Source organism: Hevea brasiliensis, chromosome 11, assembly GCF_030052815.1.
Source record: "Hevea brasiliensis isolate MT/VB/25A 57/8 chromosome 11, ASM3005281v1, whole genome shotgun sequence".
NCBI classification, from domain to species: Eukaryota; Viridiplantae; Streptophyta; class Magnoliopsida; order Malpighiales; family Euphorbiaceae; genus Hevea; species Hevea brasiliensis.
Window position 1 is genome coordinate 78445509 of NC_079503.1, and position 22130 is coordinate 78467638.

The 22130-nt window shown below is 29.0% G+C and overlaps 1 pseudogene; it reads left to right on the top strand.

Moving 5' to 3' along the window:
- Nucleotides 1-487: 487 nt before the first annotated feature.
- On the top strand, nt 488-1221 carry LOC110639209 (protein DOG1-like 4; annotated as a pseudogene).
- Nucleotides 1222-22130: the final 20909 nt, after the last annotated feature.

Sequence of the window (22130 nt, forward strand, 5' to 3'; positions counted from 1 at the left end):
TTGGACTAGTAAAGAATAGATATGTGGGGATAAATAAAGAATAGACTAATGAGATATGTGGGGATTTTTTTAAATAGAAGGGTTTTGATTTCTTTACTTTGAAGAGAATATGAGTGTAATTATAAATTTTACTATATCTCAAAGATTTAATTATACATTATCTTAAAATAAATAAAAATAATAGAATAAATGGATTTGGAGAGACACAGGTGGTAAAAAATGAGCTAATTAGCAGGTGATATATATATATATATATATATATATATATATATATATATATATATATATATATATATATATATATATATATATATATATATATATCTTAGCTCCTCCTTCCACCCAGAAGCTGGTGAATAGGTCTAGTTTAATCTCAATATAAATAGGCATTACAATTTTGTCTTAAAAAAATGTTACAAATTTAATAAAATTTTATGATTTAATTAATTATAATTAATTTATGTTAGCTTAAACGAAGGGGGAAGATATGAAAACTAAAGTTGAAGAGAGGTTCTCTGAGTTTTTTGAGAAGTGGATGTGTCAACTCAATGAGTATCTGCAACAACTGCGGAGGGTGTCTAGGGATTATCGAGCTAAAACTGGGTGTGAGTGTGAGCAAGAGCTACAAGCTTTAGAGTCTAAAGTCATACAACATTACAAAGACTACTACACTATAAAATGGTTTTGGCCCATGAAGATGTGCTTGCTTTCTTTTGTCCAACTTGGATTTGCCCTTTAGAGAATGTGTATTCTTGGGTTATTGGGTTGAAACCATCAGCAGTATTTAAACTGGTTAACTCAATAAGGACAAATGGTGTTCCCAGTTCGAGTATGGTTGAATTGACACAAGAACAAATGAGAAAGATTGAGGCTTTGAGGGTGAAAATAATGTTAGAAGAGGAGAAGGTGGAAAGGGAAATGGAGAGGCAACAAGTGATTATAGCAGACAAGAAGATAGCAGAGTTGGTAAGGTTGGTGGTTCGAGTGAAGAATGGGGAGGAAGTAAGGCAGGTGGAGGGAATGGTGCAGGTGGCACTAAAAGGAGTAATGGCAGGACTAGAGAAGGTGATGAAAGCGGTAGACTGTGTAAGGCTTAGGACTTTGAAGGGAGTTTTGGATCTTTTGAGCCCACTACAATGTGTGGAGTTCTTGGCTGGGATTGGCATGCTTCAAATTCTGCTAAGACAATGGGGAAAGAAAAGGGTTTGCACCATTAATTAGAAACTTCTAGTTGCAGGGTTTTAGGGGTTTTGATTTTCACTTTAGACTTGTTTTCCTTTGTCTTGATTTGGTTTTTTTCTGAATTAATGTGCATGTACTATTCAGTGGTTTTAATTTAACTTTTTTTTATACTTATTATAAAAAATGATAATTTAAATTTTTTATATAATGTTTTATTAATTTTATATTATATAATATTATCATTATATTACAAATATTATATTTAATTATTTAAATTAAAATATTAATTTTAATGTCATTTTAATTAATTATATAAATAAAAATATTTATTAATTTAAAATTATTTTTTATTTGATCGTATTTTAAAAAAATTATGTGTGTTATAATATTAATATAATAAAAAAATAAAAAAAAGTTTCTAAAATATAAATAGGTGAAAATATTTAAAAATTAAAATAAATTAATAATAAATATAAATTAGTCCATGAATTTAATTCATTTAAATTCTATTATTTATTTTTTAAGAAAAGTTTGATTTGCATATATTTTACTTAAATTTTTTGAATTTAAAATGATATTAACTTGCAAAATAAAATTGTATGCCTAAATTAATGTGAAAGGGAATTGCTTATAAAATTAGAAAATAAAATAATTTTTAAAATAATTTTTTATTAGCTTAGTGCATTATTATTATAAAATTTTCATTTTTATTATATTGATATTTTGAAATTTTATATTGTCATATTATTTAATACAAAAAATTTAATATCTATTTAATATATTAATTATTTAATATATTTATAGATTATATTATATATGTTATAAATACATTATTAATTAATATATAAATTTAATCATGTATATTCTAATTAAAACTGAATATTATATATATATATATATATATATATATGTATGTATGTATGTATAGAGAGAGAGAGAGAGAGAGAGAGAGAGAGAGAGGTCTACTTCAAAATTAAAAATTATAACAAAATTTTTGTAAAATAAATTTTAAAAAATAAATATATATATATAGATACACACACACACACACATAGGTATCTATCTTAGCTCCTCCTTCCACCCAGGAGCTAGTGAACAGGTCTAGTTTAATCTTAATATAAATAGGCATTACAATTTTGCCTTAAAAAAAGTGTTACAAATTTAATAAAATTTTATGATTTAATTAATTATAATTAATTTATGTTATATTATTAGTGTGGTAAGGTAAAAAAAAAAAAAACTTTTAAGTGGGTAGGTTTTTTTTTTTAGTAAGTAGTCAAATCTAAATCTATCAAGCGAAAGGTGCAAGTTAAATAGTACTTGATATCACACTCTTTTAAATTCAAATGAAAATATCTCCATCTACATAATTAAATATTCATATTGTATTGTAATCAAAATTTTTCTGCTTTTTCAGAAAATCATTTGCCAAAACACAACAACTCCAATTACAATATCAAAAAGCTAAATTTTAGATTTTTGGCATGAAGTCTGAGAGAGACTTGACTTACAATACAAAGAAGAAGAGAGTGAGACAGAACTTAAGTAGCCTCGACAGATAATATTTTAAGTTCAGCCCACCAAAGCAGAGAAAGTCTTGGAGTTGCTTGATCAGGTGAGATAGCAATCACTTCCCTCAACTTGGAAGTGATATCCTTCATTGTTGGTCTTTGCCTTGGATCTGGTTGTATGCACTCTTGGATAATCTCATATATGAGGTCAAGCTCATTATTTTTGAAAGACTTGAGGGAGGACAGATAATATTTTAATTTCAGCCCACCAAAACAGAGAATGTCTTGGAGTTGCTTGATCAGGTGAGATAGCAATCACTTCCCTCAACTTGGAAGTGATATCCTTCATTGTTGGTCTTTGCCTTGGATCTGGTTGTATGCACTCTTGGATAGTCTTGCATATGAGGTCAAGCTCATTATTTTTGAAAGACTTGAGGGTTGGGTCAATCAGGTAACCAATACTACATTTGTCATTCAAATATTTAGCAGCCTACAAGTTTATAGTTAAATTATATGCTTGTCAGCCAACCATAAATGTAGCTAGAACACAAATGTTATTTAGCCATAAAGTAATTCGCAGAAATATGAGAGTACAGGATTTCATAAAAGATTTACCAATTTTTCGAGGGACCCTTGTTCTTCCAAGTATTGGAGATTTCCAGAAATGATGTCTAGCAACAGAATCCCAAAACAATAGACATTTTTCTCTACATCAGCCAAAGGTGGCAATGTAGAATGCGCTGACTCATTGTCACTTGAGCTCTTCGACTTGGAGGAATCTTGTGGCAAGAAAGAGATCTCAGTCATCTGAGAGGGATCATGGATACAATGAGAAGGTACATTAAAGAAACAAAATAGAATGAAGCCAACCCATGAAGGAGATTACCGTAGCTGCATAGTCATCAGTTAGAAAGATATTATGTGAATTCAAGTTAGAATGTGCCACTGGTGGATTTAAATCATGGTGCATGTATTGTAAGCAATAAGTAATGGCCATGATAATCCTCATCCTTGCACTCCAGTCAAGATGTTCTATTTCTTTAACTAAAGACATAGAATAAATGTTTTAGCCTCTAAATTAGCACAGGAGAAATCTATCGAAGTGTCCATCATTAAATTAATATTCAAATACCATCATCCTATTGAAAGGTTCATCCTCCTCACAGTAGCCAATGAGATTGACAATGTTCTTATGGTTAACCCGAGATAACATGTAATTTTTTTTTTCAAATCATTTAATTGGTGGACATATTGATAAATCTATTCATACAAAGTGCATTTTTATTATTTTTAAATTTTATAAATTTTATTTTTAAAAAAATAATTTTAACATTTCAACCATAGTATTAAATGGGTACTAAATTATTAGAGTTAACGGTCAATTTATTTGTTAATAGAATTAAATTTTAAAATTAAATTATTATTAAAAATATATATAAAAAATTAATATATAAATTTTACTATATCTCAAAGATTTAATTATACATTGTCCTAAAATAAATAAAAATAATATAATGAATAGATTTGGAGAGACACAGGTGATAAAGAATGAGCTAATTAGCAAGTGATATATATAAAACATAAAACATCAGGTGTTGGGGTGCATGATTGACTCATCAACATGGTCAAAGCCAAACCTAAGTCCATCAAACTCATGTCCCTCTCTAGGAGAGGCTTTCCATATTTGTAAAGCGTCACTCGTCCCTTGACCTCACCACTAACTCATTGTTGTACGTAAGCCAAGCATAAGCATACCTTTTCTTATATATAAAAACATATCACTCTATTCATCTCTCTCTATCTCCCACCTAGTCCTAGCTAGCTAGCTATCTCTCTTCTTTCTCTATCTCTTTGCATAAACGAAAGGGGAAAATATGGAAACCAAAGTTAAAGAGAGGTTCTCTGAGTTTTTTGAAAAATGAATGTGTCAACTCGATGAGTATCAACAACACCTGTGAAGGGCATCTGAGGATTATTGAACTAAAATTAGGTGCGAGCATAAGCAAGAGCTGTAAGCTTCAGTGTCCAAAGTCACACAACTTTACAAAGACTACTACACTATAAAATGGGCATTAGCCCATGAAGATGTGCTTGTTTTCTTTTGTCCAATTTGGATTTCCCCTTTAGAGAATGAGTATTATTGGGTTACTAGGTGGAAACCTTCAGTAGTGCTTAAATTGGTTAACTCAATAAAGACAGATGGTGTTCTCAGTTCGAGTCTGGTTGAATTGACACAAGAATAGACGAGAAAGATTGAGGCTTTGCGGGTGAAAATAAGGTTAGAAGAGGAGAAGGCGGGGAGGGTAATGGAGAGGCAACAAAGTGGCTGTAGCAGACAGGAAGATGGCGGAGTTGGTAAAGTTGGTGGTTCGAGTGAAGAATGGGGAGGAAGTGAGGCAGGTGGAGGGACTGGTGCAGGTGGCACTGAAAGGAGTAATGGTAGAACTAGAGAGGGTGATGAAAGCGACAGACTGTGTAAGGCTTAGGACTTTGAAGGGAGTTTTGGATGTCTTGAGCCCACTACAATGCGTGGAGTTCTTGGCTGGGATTGACATGCTTCAAATTCTGCTAAGACAATGGGGAAAGAAAAGGGTTTGCACCATTAATTAGAAACTTCCGATTGTATGGTTTTAGGGGTTTTGATTTTCAATATTAGACTTGTTTTCTTTTGTCTTGATTTGGTTTTATCTTAATTAATGTACATGTACTATTCAGTGGTTTTAATTTAACTTTTTTTCATACTTATTATAAAAACTCATAATTTAATTTTTTTATATAATGTTTTATTAATTTTATATTATATAATATTATCATTATATTACAAATTTTATATTTAATTATTTAAATTAAAATATTAATTTTAATGTCATTTTAATGAATTATATAAATAAAAATATTTATTAATTTAAATTTATTTTTTATTTGATTGTATTTTAAAAAAAATAATTTGTTATAATATTAATATAATAAAAAAAATAATAAAAAGTTTTTAAAATATAAATAGGTGAAAATATTTAAAAATTAAAATAAATTAATTATAAATATAAATTAGTACATGAATTTAATTCATTTAAATTCTATTATTTTAATTTTTTTAAGAAAAGTTTGATTTGCATATATTTTTTTAATTTTTTGCAATTTAAAATGATATTAACTTGCATAATAAAATTGTATGCCTAAATTAATGTGAAAGGGAATTACTTATAAAATTAGAAAACAAAATTATTTTTAAAATAAATTTTTATTAGTTTAGTGCATTATTATTATAAAAGTTTCATTTTTATTATATTGATGTTTTGAAATTTTATATTGTCATATTATTTACTACAAAAAATTTAAAATCTATTTAATATATTTGTAGATTATATTATATATATTATAAATACATTATTGATTATATATAAATTTAATCATGTATATTCTAATTAAAATTGAATTATATATATATATATATATATATATATATATATATAGAGAGAGAGAGAGAGAGAGAGAGAGAGAGAGGTCTACTTCAAAATTAAAAATTATAACAAAATTTCTGTAAAATGAATTTTAAAAAATAAAATTAAAAAAGAAAAAAATAAATTTATATTATTAATATTTATAATAATAATTTTATTAGTTTAAAAAGTTTGTCTCTCATTCATACCAATATATATATTCTAATACATAGTCTATTATTATAAATGCACTATATTTATTACTTATTTAAGTTTTTATTATATTAAAATTATATTATATTTATAAAAACATCATAAAAAATATTTTTATAAAATTAATTTCAGTTTTAATTATTTCTTTATTTGGTATTTAGTATAATTAGGTATAATATTATTCTTGATTCAATTATTAATAGAAAATTAGAATTATATTAACACAACAAAACAAATTTAGTCAAATATAGATTAATTTATCCAATATTTTTTTTTATTTCAATTCTTATCAATTCTTCTTTTCATTCAAAAGAATAAGGATTATAAATAGTACTATTTTTAACACTAAAAAGAATAAAAATAAAAAAATATTAATATCGTAATAATATAAATATAAATCTAATTAATTAATTAATATATTATCAATATTATCTTTTATTTATTATTAATGCAAGAGATAATATTTTATATAGGTGGTATAATGCTAGCATTATAATAATAGTTTTTAAGAAATTATACTTGTAATAATATAAATATGTATATGAATAAATTAATTAGGTTTAAATTTAATTATCTTTAATTTTTTTGTTAGTATTGATCATCAATTAAAATTAAATAATTCCTTTTAAGTTCTTCATTTAACAAATTTTAAAATTATTAATAATCTTCTAATGATTTATATTATTTTTGTTTTCATTTTTATAAATTATAGTCATTAAATATTTAATTTTAATTAATATTGATAATTTTATAAATATTAATATATTGTTTTATTGAAATAAAAATATACTTCCAATAATAAAGATTTAAATAATGAATAAATTAATTAGGTTTAAATTTAATTATTTTTAATTTTTTTTGTTAGTATTAGTCTTCAATTAAGATTAAATAATTTTTTTAAGTTGTTCATTTAACAAATTTTAAAATTAATAATAATGTTTGGATGATTTATATTATTTTTATTTTCATTTTTAAAAATTATAGTAATTAATATATAATTTTAATTAATATTCATAATTTTATAAATATTAATATATTGTTTTATTAAAAAAATCTTAGATGGAAATTAACTAAAAAATAATATGTAACTAATAAATATTTTTAAACATATATAATAAATAATTAATTGTAAATAAAAATTAAAAAAATAGATACTAATAAACTATTTTACTTAATATTGTAATACGATCAAATTATATTTTTTATTTTAGTTAATTAATTCTTGTAAAATTTTATAATTAATTAAAGTTATGTATAAATAGATTAAGAATTTTAAGTTCATATTAATCGTAAAATTAAGAATTTTAAATTTATACAAACTTTAAAGTTAATTTAAATATTAAAAATATAATTATAATTAATATTAAGAATAAATGGTAATTTGAGTGAAGTCAATGTTTTCCCCTCCTCCTTCATATATATATATATATATATATATATATATATATATATATATATAAGAATAAATTAATTAAGTTTAAATTTAATTATCTTTAATATTTTTTATTAGTATTGGAAATAATTAAAATTAAATAAAATTCCTTTTAAGTTGTTTATTTAATAAATTTTAAAATTAATAATAATCTTTAGATGATTTATATTATTTTTATTATTTTTATAAATTATAATCATAAAAATATTTAATTTTAATTAATATTTATAATTTTATAAATATTAATATATTATTTATTGAAATAAAAAAAATCTTATATGAAAATTAACTTATAAAAATAATATGCAACTAATAAAATATCTTTAAATTTATATAATAAATAACTAATTATAAATAAAAATTTAAAAATTAGACAATAATAAACTATTTTACTCAATATTGTAATACGATCAAATTATATTTTTTTATTTATTAATTTCTTATTTTAATTAATTACTTCATGTAAAATTTTATATTTAATTAAAATTAAATATAAATAGGACTAATAATTTTAACTTTATATTAACTCTAAAATTAAGAATTTTAATTTTATAGAAACTTTAAAATTTATTTAAATAATTAAAATATAATTATAATTAATTTTAAAAATAAAATGCAACTGGGCGAAACAAAGCTTATATTCTCCCTTCTTCATATATTTATATTTAATATAGATATATCGATATAAATTAATTGTATTTTTTTATTTTTCACTTATTAGTTTCTTACTTTTATTAATTACTTCTTATAATATTTTATATTTAATTGAAGTTAATTATAAGTATCATTAATAATTTTAAATTTATATAATCTCTAAAATTAATAATTTTAAATTTATACAAATATTAAAATTAATTTAAATAATAAAAATATAATTACAAATAATTGAAGGAATAAATGGCATTTTTGGCAAAACTAATATTCTCCCTTTTCACATTTATATATAATATAGACTATGAAAATATAAATAAACCTATATTTTTGAGATGAAAACAAAAATTTAAAACATTATTTTTATTTGAATCCACGAAATTCTTTACTTATACAAATTGTACAATTTTAAAATTATGAAAATAATATTTCCTAAAAATTTCTCAAATAAACCAGGTGGAGACTATTTTTATTGTGGTAAAATAATAATTTTAAAACATTATTAAGCAGATAAAAAAAGAAGATTTTTTTTTAAATGTCTAAATTATAGAATAAAATTAATTAAATTTATTGATAAAATTAATTGAAATTGTTAAAATTAAAAACTATTGGATAATTACGGAGCATCAAAATCACAAATTTTATATTATAAATATCTAACTAACTCAAAGTCATAAATTTTATATTGTAAATATCTAACTAACTCAAAATCACAAATTTTATATTATAAATATCTAACATATCATATATACATGATATATTCTTTTTATTCATCTATATATTAGAAGAAACTTATTAATTTGTTAAATAAATTAATTAATAAGATATTGGAGAAAATTAATTATTATGTAATATATTTGTCATATATATAAAAGTTAGAAGGGAATAATGGGATTATCAAAAATATCTTTAATTTTTAAAATTATTTAAAATTATTTTTTTATTTTTAAAAAAATATATTTTAAGTAAAATAAAAATTAAATATTATTAGTTATAAAATCCTTATTGTATTAGGTCTCAAAATTAACTATCATAATTTTCATTAAAAATAATTAAAAAGAGTTAAAATAGAAGGGATATTACTATTGAAGGCTACCTAAACTATTCGGATATTTCAAGAGGCTAATTCTCCAGTATTTTTTCTCATTTTGTTGTTATTTGCATATTCATTTTTGTTTAATTTTCTAAACTTATTTATGTAATTTTATTTATTTGATAGATGTTTTTGGAATCGCTGAGACTGATTCTGGTAAGATTTTGTATTCACCTATCATGTTTATAGTATTTTATTTATATTATTTTAATTGATTAATTTAATATTTCTTATTAACTTTATTTTCTTATAATTTTTTGAACTAACATTAATTAAAAATAAAATATCATGATGGTAATTTAATATTATGAAAATAAAAAAATTAAATTTAACTTGATATTAAAAATAATTAAATGATGACAATATAATATTATATAAAAAATTATATATTAAAAATTTAAATAACAAATATTTAAAATAAATACAAAACAACATACAATGCAAGTTTTAAAAAAATAGTTATTTTAAAATTTTAAAAGACAAATTATATATTTTTAATTATTTTCTCACTTTCATTAATAAAAAATATATTTTTTAACAGTGACACTATATTGTAGATAGATTTAAAATTGAGCAAATAATTTTAATAAATTAAAAATAAAGATATTTTATTATAATTTTGTCAAACTTTGAATCAAATTATATTTTATGCTAAAATTTTATTGAAATTAATCCATTTTGGACTCTATATTGGCTGACCAAAGCACAATTGAAAATAAATTTCAATTTATGAAAATTTATTTTTAATTTTATTATTTTAAATCTTTATATATATATATATATATATATATATATATATATATATATATATATATATATATATATATATAATTTTTAAAAAAGCATACGTTGCACATGAATTAAATAATTTATAACTCGTAATTAATTTTGTCTTTATAAATAAATAAAATCTAATCATAATAAATTTTAAATTATTATGTAGATAAATTAGGCTTTATTTTAATATATTAAATGATAATTCTAAAAAAATAATTTTATAAAAAATAAAATAATAGTAAAAATACTCATAATTAATTACTTATTTAAATTTTTTTTAGTTAAAAAATTTGTTCACCTTATAACATACTTATTTTTCAAATAATTTTCATTTAATTTATTATTAATTATAATACTAACAATTATATTTCAAAGATTTGTAAACATTTATGATTTATATTTTTGCTAAAAATTTTATTCTCGATATCTTTTTTTACATATACTAATAATAATATAAATTAAATAACCAAAAAAAAGAAGAAAAACTCCAAATAAACAATTTGTATAATATGTAATATTTTTTTAAACCATTTAATAAGAAAGAAATTTTGAAAAAAAAAGTTAAAAAACCTAAGTTTTGATATTTTTTCGTGAATTTTTTCAAATATAATACACTTTTATTATTTTTAATTTATAATTATTTTTGAAAATTTTAAAATTTTTTTATCTAAATTATAAATATGTTCAATTTATTTGATTTTATTATGTAATTATAAAAAATATTAAAGAATTTAATAATATTTAAATTATAGTGTAAAAATTAGAATCACATTAAAATTCCACTAAAAGAGTAAAATAGTTTGAAATAAATATTTTGCATGAGTAACATGTAATTTTTTTTTCAAACCTTTTAATTGGCAGGCATACTAATAAATCTATTTATACAAAGTGCATTTTAAATATTTTTAATTTTTTAATTATTTTTAAATTTTATAAATTTTTTTAAAAATAATTTTAACATTTCAACCACAGTATTACGCGGGCACTAAATTATTAGAGTCAATGGTCATTTTATTTGTTAATAGAATTAAATTTTGAAATTAAATTATTATTAAAAATATATAAAAAAAATTAATATGTGAATTTTACTATATCTCAAAGATTTAATTATACATTGTCCTAAAATACATAAAATAATATAATGAATAGATTTGTTGTTGGAGAGACACAGGTGGCAAAGAATGGATTAATTAGCAGGTAATATATGTAGGTATCTATCTTAGCTCCTCCTTCCACCCAGAGGCTAGTGAACAGGTCTAGTTTAATCTCAATATGAATAGGTATTACATTTTTGTTTTAAAAAAAAATGTGTTACAAATTTAATAAATTTTTTGATTTAATTAATTATAATTAATTTATGTTAGATTATTAGTGTGGTAAGCTGAAAAAAAAAAACATTTAAGTGGGTAGGTTTTTTTTTTTTCTTTTTATAATAAGGAGTCAAATCTAAATCTGTCAAAGGAAAGGTGCAAGTTGAATAGTACTTGATTTCACACTCTTTTAAATTCAAATGAAAATATCTCCATCTACATAATTAAATGTTTATATTGTATTGTAATTAGACTAATAGCTCATGATCAAAATTTTCCTCCTTTTTTAGAAAATCATTTGCCAAAACATAGAAACTCCAATTACAATACAAAAAGGCTCTACTTCCATTAATGCTGTGAGGGAGAAGGAATCTTGAGAATACTAATAGACTATTTATAAAAATAAGGCAAGTAATTAGTTTTTTACACCACAAACTTCATTCACAAAATACATATGACATGTACCAGCTGGGAGCACAGCACCCCATCAAGGGAACAAATATATTACACTCTCGTTCTGATGGAAATGCTAGGGAGAAATTATATAAAAAAAAAAATGGAATACAATGAAATCAGAGGAAGCACAAATACAAAAGCTAAATTTTAGATTTTTGGCATGAAGTCTAAGAGAGACTTAACTTACAATACATTGAAGAAAGAGTGAGACAGAACTTATGTTGTCTTGACAAATAATATTTCGAGTTTAGCCCACCATAGTGGAGAAAGTCTTGGAGTTACTTGATCATGTGATATAACAATCACTTCCCTCAACTTGGAAGTGGTATCCTTCATTGTTGGTCTTTGACTTGGATCTGGTTGTATGCACTCTTGGATAATCTTGCATATGAGGTCAAGCTCATTCTTTTTGAAAGACTTGAGGGTTGGGTCAATCAAGTAATTGATACTACGTTTGTCATTCAAATATTCAGCAGCCCACAAATTTATAGTTAAATTATATGCTTGTCAACCAGCCATGTATGTAACTAGAACACAAATGTTATTTAGCCATAAAGCAATTTCCAGAGATATGAGAGTATAGGATTTCATAAAAGATTTACCAATTTTTCAAGGGGTCCTTGTTCTTCCAAGTATTGGAGCTTTCCAGAAATGCTTGTCGAGCTTTTCTTAAAGTATTGAAGTGTTCCTTTGAGGCAACTTTTTAGTATACCTGAACCAATTGCCACACACTCTCCTCTGAGTATAATGCAACGTAATTAATTGAAATTAAAGTTATATATTATATTATTTTATTTAGAAAAATAAAAGTGTAATATAATTATTAATACAATCTTGTATTTATATATATATATATTGATAAAATATAATTAAATTAATAATAAAATTTTAATATATAATATTATTTTATTAAAAATTATTTTAATTTAAAATTATTAATATTTTTATTACTAGTGATGGTGGCAGCAACAATAACGATCAAATAGTGGTGGTGGTAATAGAGTATGAGTGATGATAATAGTAATGGTGGTAGTTAAGTGGTGATGAAAACGATCAAGTAGTAGTAGTGGTGATGGCCGTGTGGTGATAATAATAGAGGTGATAACAATGGCGGACCTTGGATGATAATATTGGAGATCAACTACTTGCTATTTGCACAATAATTATATGATGATGCATTTTAAAAGTTATTAAAGTGCATATTTATTTTCAAATTTCATAAAGGGTGTCCAAATATAAAATAATTTTAAAGAAATAAACACTAATAATACTAGTAGAATGATATACATCTTCTCCAGTGCTCTCGACACCTTTTTTTTAAATCTCAAAATTCATCAATAATGAAATCCAAATTAAAAAGTTCAACAATTTCTCTTTAAATATTTATAACTAAATTATTTTTATATTTTCATCCAATTTTTCATGCTTTGAGTAGAAAACCAAGCAAGTATCATATTTAGTGAGAGCTGAATGCATTCATTTTACAAAACTTCAATTGAGCACCCATTTTCTAGTTTTGCTAGTGGTGCTTCAATGCCTTGGGGCACAGTCTCTCTCTCTATATGCATACTCTTTTTTCTCCTAAAATACTTTTTGCACATAACCCAGAAAATTTCCATATTGAACGTAACATTTTGGATTTTAAAGCTTTTATGTATGCTTGAATTCTCGATTGAAAAAAAAAATGGTTATTGTTATTTTTAGGGGCTTTTTGTGAGTTAGAGTTGATGTTCATTGGTCTTCATAACCATAACCATTTTTAGCAATACATAAATTAATAATTACTCAAATGATAAATTCGTCGATTGAAGCAACTACAAGCAACAAGAAATGATCAAACTCAAATCAATAAAATCAAAAGCTTGAAGCAAGTTGTTGGCTTGTAGCCATTGAAACATGTCAGCAAAAGAAGCAAGTTGCATGGAATTGTATATTACCTCAGAAGAGGGTTAAGTTGAGAGAGACAGTAAAGGAAGAGGAAGATATCTGGGTTTCAAGTTAAACTCAACATAGTTTATTTTACTGGCACATTCTCCAACATAAGAAACATAAAACACCAGGTGGTGGGGTGCATGAGTGACTCATCAACATGGTCAAAGCCAAACCCAAATCCATCAGGCTCATGTCGCTCTCCGAGAGAGGCTCTCCCTATTTGCAAAGCATCACTCGTCCCTTAACACCCACCACTGACTCATTGCTGCACGTAAGCCAAGCACAAGCATACCTTTACTTATATAAAAAAACATATAACTCTATTCATCTCTCTTTATCTCCCACCTAGTCCTAGTTAGCTAGCTATCCCTATTTTTTCTCCATCTCTTTGCTTAAACGAAAGGGGAAAGATATGAAAACTAAAGTTAAAGAAAGGTTCTCTGAGTTTTTTGAGGCTGAGTATCTGCAACACATGCAAAGGGCGTCTGAAGATTATTGAGCTAAAACTGGGTGTGAGTGTGAGCAAGAGCTACAAGCTTTAGTGTCCAAAGTCACACAACATTACAAAGACTACTACACTATAAAATGGGCCTTAGCCCATGAAGATTGTGCTTACTTTCTTTTGTTTAATTTGGATTTCCCCTTTAGAGAATGTGTATTCTTGGGTTACTGGGTGGAAACCTTCAGCAATGTTTAAACTGGTTAACTCAATAAGGACAAATGGTGTTCCCAGTTCGAGTCCAGTTGAATTGACACAAGAACATATGAGAAAGATTGAGGCTTTGAGGGTGAAAATAAGGTAAGAAGAGGAGAAGGTAGAGAGGTGTTTGCTGGTTTTACAACCCCGCAAGTGCACGGATCTCTAACAAGTAATAAAGTGATAAGTAGAGTATCGTTCCCACGAGGACCTTTGTTTAGTAAGTACCAATCTACATCGTAATTTTGACTGTTTAGGCTATCGAATATTTAGAGAATGAAGTTTGTTAACTTTAAACACTAGAATAGTAAACTTAAAATGAAGTAATCTATTTTTGGAACAATTCTGGAGTTAAGATTTCACATTTGAATCTTATTAGGGATGTCATCTCATTTATTTACTAAATTAAGGATCATTTTCCTTGATGGAAATTAGCCCTAAGTTATCCTAAATCCTCTCTCAAGGTATCTAGGGTGTATTTTAATTAATTCAAACCCTACTTTCGTGGTGATCAAATTAATTAAAATCCTTTAATACCTTTGACCAATTTTTAGGTTCCACAGAGGTATCATCCTATGTCTAGGTCAAAATTCTTAGGTTCAAGATCTTGATTTTTTAATGTTAATCTTTGCCTTTCAGTCCTTTAATCAACATCTACAATCATGTTTAAGTGGGTACCAGCACATAGCATGTATTAAGATTACAAGAAATTAAATCAAGAAACAAATCTCAAATCCAGTAAATAAAACTTAATGTTCATCCATAATAATAATTACAAGCATTACTCTCCCAAATCTAGAATAAGGAAACTACTCACTCATGATGAGTTCAGACATCATGATAAAAGGTAAAAACAGTAAAAAGAAAATCATGTAAAAGAAATAAAGCAATATAAATCTGTCTAGGGGGATGAAACGAAGGAACCGAAGATAGTTTGCAGCTTTGATCTTTTGGAGCTTCAGTTGGAAAAACTTCTTTTGGTACTGATGCAGAGCCCGACAGTAGCAGCCTTCAGCATCACTCCCTATGATCGTCCTCTTTTTCTGATGTTTTCTTTTCTATTTATATTGGTTGCTCTAGGGTTAGGTCACTTTGAGTCCAAAGGGCCTTAGGAGTCTCGTTTTTATCTGAAAACAGGAGGGGAATCCGAGTTATAAAACTGGCTGCAGCATAGTACACGGCCCGTGTGTCACTACACGGGTCCTGTAATGTAAGGCCGTGTAACTTACTGGAGGAGAATTGTGAAACCTTGTTTTGGCATAGAAATTTACACGGGTCTGCACCAACTACACGGGCCTGGTTACACGGGCTGTGTACTGTTGTTCCCATAAAGTTCTTCAAGCTTACGCCATGCAGAGACTTACACGGGTCCCTGCAGATTACACAGGTCTACTTAAACGATCGGTGTACTTGTGTTTCTCATCGATTCTCTTGGCTTTCTTCTGGCAAAGAGTTACACGGGTCTAGGGCTTGGTTTATACGACCCGTGTACTTTGTATCAGCAGCAATTCTCTGTCTCTTGACTCCTCCAATCTTTCCTTTGTACTCCTATACTTCTGGGGCTTCACCCAAACACCTGAAATGATGCAGAAAACATGGAATTAAGGGCTTTATAATAAAAATTATAAAAACTAATGAAATCAACTATTATGCATGAAAATACTTGCCTAAATGCTATTATGAAAATGTGCTTAAAAACATCTATATAATTCGAGTGTATCAAATACCCCCAAACTCAAACTTTTGCTTGTCTTCAAGCAAAACAAAACTCTATTTTAAAGCACATTTCAGGGGATACTTAGGAATATAACCATCAATTTAATAAGCATAGAATTTAACTCCTCCAACCTTCATACCAATTTCCCTCTTTCAAGGCATAAGGGTTCTAATAGCTGCCTGTTTAGAATCTTCACCTCCTTTCATAGTGTTTCGATTAATTATTCCTCGATACAAGACCATTAATAAGCCATAAATAACCTGTTTTATCGGGATAGAATTGAGAAACACTAACTCCCCCGAATTTGCCTCTTTTGTGAGTAATTGTGGAGAAGTAATTCAATTCCAACTCCATAGGCATATCTCAATTTTCTATCTCCACTAATGTAGCATACACTTTTCAAAAGATCAAAAGGTCTTTAAAAGGGTTGTAATGGGGCTAAAGGGATAATGACTTGGTTGCCAATGAAAGGTTTTTAGGGAATGAAAATATGAGGATAGCATGTATGCATAAAATACTGACTTTGTATGGAGAGGAAGGGCTTTTGGCTTTTTACAGTGCCAAGCATGCTTCCATGATACTTATTTTGGGACTTCTTCTCTTCTTTTTTCTTTTTTTTTTGTCCTCTCCCCCAAACTCATTGCTTTTGCTGGGTTAGAAAGGCAAATTTTTCTTTGAATTTCAATTGCACATTTGCATTCCTTATTGAGTTCCTCATCCTCTCTTCATTTTCTTTATGCATTTTGCTTCCTCAAAAGGGTATTGTAGGTGTTTAGGCTAGGGGCTAGGTAAATAACATAGGTAAGCAATAAATTCTAAGGGATAAACATAGGCTTCAAGTTGGCTACAAGGGATATACATTTTAATTAGGGGTGGCTAAGGCTTAGTGAGGCTATATCAAAGAATGCCTTAATCATTTCTTTATCAAGCATATGCTAGGATTTCGCCTTGATAGGTCTAAGAGATATGTTCTAGAGCTAGTGAGGCATTTTTAGGTTTGTTTGTATTTCAAAAATTTTTCCCTAATTTACAAGTTCAATGTGATAAATTAATAGTTATGAAAAGGTTTAACTAGTCTAGTTCCATTAGAGAGATTAGTTTCTTCACAAACAACATGTTAGAATCCCTTTTTGCCTATCTAGATATATTCATTCCTCTATCCCGCGGAGTTCAATTATTAGCTTACTAAAATTTGGTTATAGTGCTAAGTTTCACAATTTAAAATACAAAATTTTTCAAAAATTCTGAAAAATTTTGATACACAAGAATAATGTAGCTGAATTTAAACAATGCAATGATGTGTATGTAATGATATGCAAATGCAATTGTATCCCCCCCCCCCCCCCCCGCCGCACCCCCCAAAACTCAAATCAGACATTGTCCTCAATGTTAACACAATGTGCAAAATCAGAGCAAACGTACAAAAATCTTAAGGAAGCATATTATTTATTAAGCATGGAAAATTTTTGAACATAAATCAAATAAAAGATACCTAAGTTAGGATTAAGGTATGTAAGTTATTACAATAAAGATCCTATCCTATAGTCCTAACTCTAAAAGGCCTCTGATGATGATAATGGTGATGCTGGTGATCCTGGCTCCTCTTCCTCCTCATCCTCCTCATCTAAATTGTCCATTAGCATGTCCAGCTTGTTGTGTGCTTCTTGGAGGCTACCCTCGATAGCTCGCATCCTGCCGTATATTGTGGTCTCCATGCGTTGTAGGTATGCGAGGACCGGATCTGTCGGTGGTGGTGTGTATGGAGGCACTCGGACAGGGACTCTTCGAACATCCGCCCTTGCCCTTCTTCTTGAGGCTATGAAGTTTCGCCGGGTCCTTCTCTTCCTTCGTCTCTTTGAGGGATGGTGTTTCCTTTGGCATCCATCAAGTAGCATGTGTTGCCCACCTTCTTACATATCCCCACGGATATGTAGATAGTTTGATCAATTCTTGACGTTCCAGTAACAAAGCGCAGTCTGTGATGTCCTGGAACGAAGCCGAAGTGGAGGCCAATGGTGGTGACAAGGCCACCAAGTACAATGTGCCCGGTAGACTGATGGCAAAGGCATCAGAGATGGTTGCACAAGAAGAAGCCAGTGCTGCACCGCTATCCGGTGACCTTACACCATAAAAAGAAGAGCTCGTTGGCATTGACAATGCCAAGGCTATCGCCACGGCCCATGATGGTGTGGGCGGCGAACCGGTGCATATATCGCAGTGCTGGACTAGTGATGCCTGTGGATTTAGATTTGCTAGAGTTGTACGGCTCCGTGTTTGGTGCAATGGAATCCTAGAAGTTGATGTTGTTGTACAGCATGCGATTCCTTGGGATCTCTTGGTGGCCGGCGCTGTCAAAGCCAAAGATGGCTTTAAACTCGTCCATGTTCATTACCCGATCGATACCAAGTAGGCAAAACTCAATCTTGCCCTTGTCCTCCCTGTCGGTAGGCCATAAGTTGGCCTTGAAGCTATCCAAAAATTCCAGCGTGGTGTCTTTGTAGGCCGAAAATTGGAGTTGGGCGAACCTTATCCACCCAATGCTGTCAAATAGCCCATTGATTTCATCTTGCAACCCGATTTGCTCCAAAAGCAGAAAATCCATGTATTTGGTGGAGGATATTTTTCGGGCGTGAAGTCTGGTGCACATTGCTTTGTGGGCATCATCTCGAAATCCCCAAGGAATAGAGATTTCGGGTTGTGGAGCGCATTGTGGCTGTGGTTGCGATGGAGGAGGGGCTTGTTGAGATGGTTGGGAGTGGCTACCCTCGTTCTTGGGTGTTAGGTTAGAGGCTGGGGTGAAGAAGGTGAGGATTCTCCTCTTTGCCTTGAAGAAGAGCTGATCCTTCTTGCTGATCTCTTCGCAAGAGCCATGGATGGGTTTTTGGGAAGGAGAAAAGTAGGATTTTGGTGAAGGGAGATGAAATTTGAGAGGTTTTTATAGGCTAGGAAGGGAGGAGATGAAGGGTTTTGTGTTTATGAAGAGTTTTAATGCTAGGGGTGCATTTAAAGAGTCGTTAGGACTCTTCGTTTCATGCGTTTTGCGCCCCAAGAGTCGCGTCTGCGATGAAATACACTGGTTGTGTATCACTACACGGGTCCCGACATGTAGGGCCGTGTAAATTTCTGCCCGAAATTTTCAAAATTTGTCGTAGTACATAGCCTGTGTAAATGAGCTCTGAGACCCGTGTAACTTTCTATCTCTCGAGTTTCTTTACTGGACATGTTGCACGGCTCGTGTCAACTACTAGGAGGCCTGTGTAAATTTCTGGCTTTAAGTTATTCTACTAGAGACATTACACAGCCTGTGTAAATTGGGTTATGGACTTGTGTAACTTTCTGTCTCTCGAAGAGTTGAAAATGTATGGAACCTACGAACTTCCAGAAAGTTACATGGGGCGTGTAAAACCAGCACACGACCTGTGTAATTTTTTGATTTTTCAAATCTTTGGCAAATGAAAATTTTCATCATCACAACACATGAAATGGATGTAAAGTTGAGTAATAGAGCTACTTCCCTGGTTTTCTCCAAATTCCCTTTTGTGGTTTTGACTTGGTGATTCCTTTCCTCTCTTGATAAATTCCTACAAAGTGAAATACTAATAACTATGAAACAAAAATCAATACGAAAAAGGAGAAAAAGAAAAGAAAAGTTTAGAAAAATTTTGGGTTGCCTCCCAAAAAGCGCTTGTTTATAGTCTTTAGCTGGACTTTGCTTATTTATGGTCTGCCGGTAGGATGGTCGAGAGTGCAATTGGTTCCCGTTTCTATGGGTTCTCCCTGAAAGTAAGGCTTCAGCCTCTGCCCATTTACCTTGAATGCACCTGTGGTTTCGCTCCATACCTTTACTGCTCCGTGTGGGAAGATTTGGGTGACCTTGAAAGGTCCGGACCATCTTGATTTAAGCTTCCCTGGAAAGAGTTTCAATCTAAAGTTGAATAAGAGGACAAAATCTCCTTCTTTTATCTCTTTCCTTGCTATGTGCCTATCATGCCATCTTTTGGTTTTATCCTTGAAGATTTTGGCATTTTCGTATGCATCCTGTAGGATTTCTTCCAACTCATTCAGTTGTAAGAGCCTTTTCTCATCAATAGCTTTGAGGTTAAAGTTTAGGATCTGAATTGCCCAGTAGGCTTTATGCTCAAGTTCAATAGGGAGATGGCATGATTTTCCATAAACCAGCCGGAAGGGTGTTGTGCCAATTGGGGTTTTATATGCAGTGCAGTATGCCCAAAGTGCATCATCTAACTTCTTGCACCAATCCTTCCTAGATCTGTTTACAGTTTTCTCCAGAATCTGCTTCAGTCCCCTGTTTGAGATCTCTACTTGACCTCTGGTTTGAGAATGATAAGGTGTGGCCACCTTGTGAGTCACTCCGTACTTTTTTAGTAGTGTTTCGAATTGTTGGTTGCAGAAGTGACTTCCTCCATCACTGATTATTACTCGTGATGTGCCAAATCTTGTGAAGATGTTCTTTTTAAGGAACCTTGTGACCACTCTAGCATCGTTGGCTGGTGTTGTAATCGCTTCTATCCATTTTGACACATAATCGACTCCAACCAGAATGTACTTATTTCCATGGGAGGAGGGAATGGGCCTATGAAGTCTATTCCCCATACATCAAACAATTCTATCTCAAGTATACCATGCAGTGGCATTTCATTTCTTCTTGAACTGTTACTTGTTCTTTGGCATTGATTACAACCTAGCACAAAGGATCTTACATCCTTAAACAAATGTGGCCAGTAAAACCTTGCTTGCAAAATTTTTGCTGTGGTTTTTGAGGTGCCGAAATGTCCTTCATATAGCGATGAATGGCAGTGATAAATGATACTTTCCATATCTTCTTCTAGTATGCATCTTCTTATCAGCCCATCATTACATCTCTTGTACAGTAGAGGTTCCTCCCATAAGTAATATCTCACATCATGTAGGAATTTCTTCCTTTACTGATAAGTCATGTTTGGAGGCAGTACCCTGCATACAAGAAAATTAACAAAGTCAGTGTACCATGGAGCCTTGGAGAATGTAAGTAATTGCTCATCAGGAAATGAATCATTAATTGGCAAATCTTTGAAGTCCTCCATGTACTCTAATTTTAATCTAGAAAGATGGTCAGCTACTATATTTTCGGATCCCTTTTTGTCCTTTATTTCAAGGTCAAATTCTTGGAGGAGTAGGATCCATCGAATCAGCCTTGGTTTTATTTCCTTCTTGTTCAAAAGGTACCGAATCGCAGCATGATCTATGAATACAATGACTTTTGACCCAATGAGGTAAGATCTGAACTTGTCCATTGCAAACACCACTGCTAGGAATTCCTTCTCTGTGGTGGCATAATTGATTTGTGCATAATCTAATGTCTTGCTAGCATAATAAATAGCATGAAGCTTTTTATCCTTTCTTTGCCCAAGCACTGCTCCAATTGCATAGTCACTCGCGTCGCACATTACCTCGAATGTTAGCTCCCAATCTGATGGCTGCATTATTGGTGCAGATATCAGGGCTTCTTTGATCCTGTTAAAGGAGACAAGGCAATTTTCATCAAAATTAAAGGGAACATCTTGACTTAACAAGTTAATAAGTGGCTTAGCTATTTTGGAAAAGTCCTTGATAAATCTTATGTAGAATCCTGCATGTCCCAAAAAGCTTCGCACTCCCTTGACTGATGTTGGAGGTGGCATCTTTCAATGATCTCAATTTTTGCCTTATCAACTTCAAT